This window comes from Sylvia atricapilla, chromosome 6 (genome assembly GCF_009819655.1).
Source record: "Sylvia atricapilla isolate bSylAtr1 chromosome 6, bSylAtr1.pri, whole genome shotgun sequence".
NCBI classification, from domain to species: domain Eukaryota; kingdom Metazoa; phylum Chordata; class Aves; order Passeriformes; family Sylviidae; genus Sylvia; species Sylvia atricapilla.
In genome coordinates, this window is record NC_089145.1 from 10394014 (window position 1) to 10401025 (window position 7012).

Here is a 7012-nt window from a genome sequence, read left to right on the forward strand (position 1 = left end):
TTTTTAGATGTCTGAAGATAAATAAGATTCACTTAAATCACCTGGCTCTATAACACTAATAAAATGTGCCATTGTTGCTAGAGGAAAATTTAAGTAATTGATCCAGCCCTGACTTTTTTTTTTTTTTTTTTTTTTCTGATGACAGTATGAGACTGATGCAATTTGGAAATCAACATAGTAATTTTGTCTACACAGCACTTACAGCAACTCGTTTAATTAGAATTTCAAATTTAGATATAGCACCTGTAGGATGTGATGCAGGAAATACACACAGCTTTATGGGAAAAAACACAACCAGCAATACACATAACAAAAATCTTGGCCATAATGTCTCTCAAGATCTCTGAAATTCTTGGTTTTTAGTACCATCTTTCAAATGCTCATTTTATCAAATTGGTAATCATTATTTACAGAATTATTTTGTCTTTTTGCCTTTTCCTTCATGATTTTTCTGCTTTTAGAGACTTCAGGAGTTTCTCCAAAACACTGGATTTCCACACCTCTAACCCACATTCCTTCCCCTTCTCTTCTTTGCTCTCCTGAAGGTGTCAAAAAGCCCCACTTCCCTACAGCCTCTTCAGCTGCTGCAGCACTGAATTGCTGAGACAGCTCTCTCTGAGCCCAGGGGAGACAATTATGGAATTTAGAACCACCACAAAGGAAAATAAATGCACATGTGCTTGTCCACACATCACCCTGTGCTACCTCTCTCCTCGTTTTACACCCTAACCATTCAAGGATGTGAGATGAGTTCACCCAAACCTAAATCCAGAATGTTTGAATTAGAAATCTTGACACATAGTAAATTCTGGTTTGTTTTTCCTTGCTTTTCCAGTTTTGTATCCCTGGGGCACTTCCCTTCAGACATCCAGGCTTTTCACTGCAGCCACAATGGCTGAACATTTAAAACACTTAAAACAACAAACAGAAAAAAAAAAAAAAAACAAAACCCCAAACAAAACCCCCCCCAAAAAAGACAATAAAACAAAAGACAAAGACAATAAAACAAAACAGTCCCAAATCTCCCTGAGGAGTGTTAGTTCTCATTGTTCTTGCAGGTGAGGCTTAGAGAAAGCAGCAGGTAAAACAAGAATCAGGATCAAACAAAGTGGCAACACTGAATACAGAACTTGATGCTCCACTGCTCAGGGAAAATTGCATTAATCAAAAGTAACTCCTGGGAAGCAGACAGTAGGTAAAGAAGTCCTCTAATCTGACAAAAGTCCCTAGATTTATTAATATATCAATACCTTTTAATTAAGAAGTTTGCTTTGCTTTAAATTTAGATTTCTCCTCCCCTCATTCTCTCAGCTGGATTTTAGCTTGTTCTTCTCATGTTCTATGTAAGTGTTCTCCAAGATAACTCTCCATTATTCTGTGCAGTCCCAGCTTGCTTTTAAAATAATTCTTTTCCACTTGACACTAATCATGGCTGTAATTCCCTTTAACTGAAGTGACAAGAACATTCCCTTCTACATCTCTTGGCTTCACAGGTCAACCTGAAATTAGAGTGTAGCATTTTAGCTGTGAGATTAATGTTACCAACTGTTTTTGTAAAAAACCAAATATTTTAAAAATCACCAAATAACAGATTTCTAAACATGGAGTATGAGTTTAGCACATTTGTTACCAGAGGCTAAAAGTAGCATCTGTTGCCTCTCAAGGCAGAGCAGTTCACAGGGAAGGGAAGAAGCACAGCCAGGACATAGCTTCCACTGCCCTTCTCTGCCCACGTCCTCCACTGAATTCTGCTCACACTGTTTATTTTTTTGTTTTCTGGTCCCATGAGCCACTTAGAGCATCCCCAAGAAAGTATATTCCATGTGTTGATTCAAATGGCCATCTCCATCAGAGAAATGCAAATCAGAAGGGTTTCTGCTTCAGGAAAAGAAATTATTTGCTATGGGATAATGAGCCCTGCTGTAGCTTTTCTCCTGTACTCCAAAGTTTTACCACTGGTTCATTTTAGTCATGTCAGTTTTAGTAATTCTTAAAAAGAGTTCACAGAAATGCATCCTCTTAACTATTAATAGAAGCAATGTCTGCATTTGTAGCCATTAAGAATCGAGACAGTTGAGCAGGGAGTTCACAGAAAGACCATCACAACTGGGCATTAAACTAAACCCAAGTGGAAGGCAGGACGAAGGATGATAAATTTTAGGATAGGGCCAAAAGTCTAGGGAGCTACAATCACTGGACTGTACCTAAAGCAGTTCTGATTCTCTGACTGCGACATCTGTGAGCCTGCAGGTTTGTCTAGTGAAGTTTTTCTAGACAATCCACATAAAATGTGGATTATGAAAGGGTTTTCCATGGCTTTTTGGTTCTGCATCTCACACTCACCCCCCCCACAGCCACCGTCAGTGATTGGTCTGTGGTTGTTTTAGGTCCGTTTTTTTAAACAAATCATCACAGGAAGTTTTCCCAAACAAAACAAATGCATGTGATTATTTGGCAGCCTCAGTGATTGAGCAACTACAACCACAGGCTCTGCTGAAGCTCTCCAGGAGATATTGATTAATTGCCTACAAAAAGTACTCTGTAAGGCAAAGCAGCTTCATAGCAGTTTAATTTGGACAGGAATTGAATCAAGTCATGCCTGGCCAAAACCCAGCTCTTCAATGTGGGGATCAACAAGGATGGTCAGATTTTAGCAATAAAGGTTTAATTTTGTAAGACTATTCTGGCCTTAATTTGTTTTCAAGCCATACTCTTGGCCAGCACTTCAACCTTTCTAATAGCAAAATTATGTGTTTATAGTTTTCTTTATTTAAATTAAACCATTCAAAACCAAACATAGATCTTTTTCACTAGACTTCATCTTATGAAGAAGGAGAAAGAGGCTGTGGTTCTATGACTAATCAAGCAACAATGCTTTTTTTTTTTTTTTTTTTTTTAATCAAGGTACAATTTATGCTCCAAAAACCTTGCAGATCAGACAAAAAATTCAGTACAGCTCAGTAAGGAATCATCCTGCCCCAAATCAGCTTCATGTCAGTGCTACATGAAATGCAGTCCTGATGTACAATCTGGATCCCACATCTGGATCCCACCCACCCCCTTGCCCACCATGTTTTCTTACACATTTTTTAAATGCAACATCAAAGACAGAAATGTATGGAAACCCTAGGAAATACAACTTCACTTCAGCTGGAATACAGCAACAGGACATTGTGCAAAAGTACAGCTGAAGGGAACTGCTGCTGTTTTGGAGCAATTTAGGCCAGGATGGAGAACAATTTAAAACCTGCAATTCTTTTTCACTGAGGATAATTTCTATGCAAATATTATAGATATCACCAGCCTCTCACTTATGCTGAGCTTCCAACTGCAGCCAGCTGAGGTGAATCTTGGGTTCTTCTAGGAGCACAGCACAGCCTGGACTGGACAAATCCATTTAAATCCTTGTGTCTTTTATGTTACATTTTTCCTATTTTTAATGCATCCTTCACTTGATTTTACTGCTACAATTTCCACTCTCCAGTTTTACAGTTGGATAGATACACAGTTTTTGCACATGCACCAAATAAAATATCCTTTCCCTGCACTGTTTAAAGGCAACAGAAATTGAAACACTCATGGCAAGGCGAGCCTCTCTTGGGGCATTAATTACAGACAAGTGAGTGCAGAGCAAAAAAATCAACAGAAGATCCAAGATGGAAATACAGAGACTCAAGTAATTAAGGATCAAGACTATAAATAATATCTATCTGGGCACTGATCTGACACATCATTGATTTTCTGTCCTTCCTTGCCCCTTCCAGTAATACAATTCTGTTTATATGGCAGCTCCTAATTACCTCATAGTCATACCTTGGCTACTCTCTGGACAAACCTTGAGCAGCCCAAACTGCAGAAGGAAATGAGGAACACTCCAAGAGTTATGGGTTCCAACTCCTGCAGTACATGCCAATTGCCCTAATGCAGTGACCACAAAACAAAACAGCTGCATGAATATGGAACTGTCTGTATGAACACTCTGACTAAAATCACCACCTTGAATTTGTGCAGGAACATGCTTTGTTCCTGCAAACCCAAACGAGACCTAATTACTTTTTCCTTTTTGGTTTTAGTAAATAGCTGCTGACAATAATTCTTCCTCTCCAGCTGGTCTGGGACAGCTTCCCACAAGAAAAAAGAATGTTACCTTTTGCTTAGACTGATTCCCATGAGAAAGGAACATGTACTGAAATAATTTAGCACAGCATAACAGATACAGACAGTTTAGAGCAGTTCAAACTCTATTGAAAGCTGGAACAAAGCAGTTATCTGTCTTTAAAGAGTGGAGATGGATGAAGAGATTTTTCATGTTCTCTGGGGCATCTTCAGAATTGGTAGTTAACTGTCACCAGCTCAGAGCAAAACTGGTATTTATTAATATTTATCAGTATTAGCTCTGCCTAAAAAAGTCTGTGGTTAAGCAGTGTCTGTACAGGCAGAACCTCCAGGTGCAAAGGTGAGAAGACTCCAAAACTAGTTTTCTCTAACAGCGTTGTGGAACCAGACAGAGCAAATACAGCATTGCATGAGATTCTTCTTAAATTACAACCTCCTCTGTCTTATAGAATGAGCAGCCAGCAAAGATGAGCTCTCTACTACTACCTATGTGCCCTAAACCAGAAAGTCACTTCTGAATTAGGAGATATAGTCTGGAACATTCTGATGGAGACCTGTCACTGAAGATAGATTGTTCAACCAGGAGGCCCTAAGAACCAGAGTGGGCACAGAATATTCCTCAAAATGTCCAAGAATGTTTTAGGTATTCCTCAGTATGTCCAAAAATGCTTTAGCTGTTGCAATTAGTATATGGGATTTGCATATGAGGTAAGAGAGCAGATTCCTGTGCTAAGAACTCTGAAGGGGTCAAAAACATTTAAAGAGCCAGAGCATTGCTTGGAGCCTTCCAAGGCAAAAGAAAACACCCCTGAAGTCACTGCCACAAACACCCCCTCTCAGGTGCTAAGACCCCCCGTTTTCATCAGCTAAAACTGGGTATTTGTACTTCAATCAGCAAAGGCTGGGTGGGAAGGTATGAAATTCTTGTATGCTGTTGGGCCAAACAGCACTGCTGGAGCTGAGGCAACACCACAACAATGTTGGGGCAAACAGGGAGAAAAAGGGACATGCATAAAATAAGGATGACACATATTTAGAAGCAGCAATAGGGACTCCTTAGAATTTATCATTTCAAATGGAGGCAAACTCAATCAAGTTTGCCAACCCCAAATACTTCACCAGCCCCAAGCTCTGGAAGCTGCAGTGGAAGAAGTTTTGGCCTCAGGGCAAAAGAAGAATTAAAACCAGGAAGAAAACAGCCCAGAGACACTTGAAGAACAACACAGCTATGATGAGCATTCTTAATCTCTCCAATAGTTATGAACCACAGGTATAAAAGACAATACAAGCTGCATGACTACAAAACTGTATCTAGGTGCAGCCAAGACTAAAAAATCCTGAAGTTCCAAGTACTTCTAGTATAGAAGTATGAAGCTGGAGCAGACGTGGACCAAAATTCACGGACAGGATGGAAATAATACACATTTTCAGTATACTGACTTTGAACTTCTCTCCTAAGTATTCCCATATCTGGTATTCCCTTAGAATCTCTCTCCAATTTAAGTCCTCTTCTGCAAAGCAATTAGTTTTTAGATAAATAATAAAATACTATTATTAGGAGTACTAGTAGCTATGAGAATAATGAACATTTAGTTACATACCTTTTCTCACATCCATTTTGCCAACTTGTTTTGTTACTCATATTAATACTGGCTTTGACACTGCTGACTGCTGCTCCAGCTGTAGGAATTTTTCCAGGTAATTTCTGAGCTCCAGATTTATTGACTGTAAGGTAACTACCACTATTTAACAAGGGAGTCTAAAATAACTGCAAAACAAAGTAAGGAGGAAAAAAAGTAGGGAGCAAACTTGTTCCAGAAAGCCTTCAAGTCTTATTAGAAGATGTCAACAGTATTAATTAACCCACTGTAAGTTTAAAACTTTGCAGCAACAAATACTGCTCTAAGCAGTGAAATATTTAATGTGGAAAGCACCTCACTCCCAGGAAGTGGCACTTCCTTGTAGAAAGAACTGATATAATTTTAGCTGTTGTGCTCCTACCATAGGTCTTGCTTTGGTCCAAACCCTTCCTGGGCAGCACCATTCCCAGATATATTCCTTGTTTCTGTGTGGACAGAGTACTGTGGTTTCTGAATTAAATTAGCAGTAGTGGACATTTACAAAGAGAACAACCGATTTACACACAGATGCTTTGTCATTCAGCAGTGACAGCTACTCCTTCCCACCAAGTACTGACCTGGAAAAGCTTCTGAAAGAGAAAATTGCATAAGTGGATTAAAAACCCCAAAAACTTACAAATACACACCCCAACCAACTCCCCTCTTCCACCCCTCCTCAAAAAAACACCCTCAAAACAAAATACCCAACCCAGCAACTTTTTTTTTGTCAAGTTACATTTGAAATGTTCTGTGAAAGGCCAAATCTACAAATTTCAGGAATGAGAGCGAATTCTACAGGCCTCTTCCCTCTTGTGTTCTGGAGGTTATGTGCTGCTCACATGTAAGGACAGCAAAATGCTGAGCTGCAACAAAGCTCACTGGGAAACACTTCCTACAGCTATGGAACTGTGAATTGAATGGATGCAATCCACACCATACAACTGTGGATGCAAAACACAAACTAGGAATAAACCACTTCTCTAGCAAGGCAGTGTTACACTTCTAACTTGCTGTATTTCATCCAGGAATAGATTACTGCTAAAAATAAAGGAATTTAATAGCTGCAAGCCAACCACCTACTTCAGAAGGCAAGGAATGCTGCCAAGAGAGAATTATGGCAATGTTATTCCATCACAGCACTTTCAAAAAACAAGCATTAGAAAATATGAATTAAGCTAAAACACAGCTTTCTCTCCAGCTACAGCAACACGTGACGTTTTATATAACCTTAAGGCTCCCATTAACTGCATTAACTCTCCTCCTCAAAGGGAAGAAAA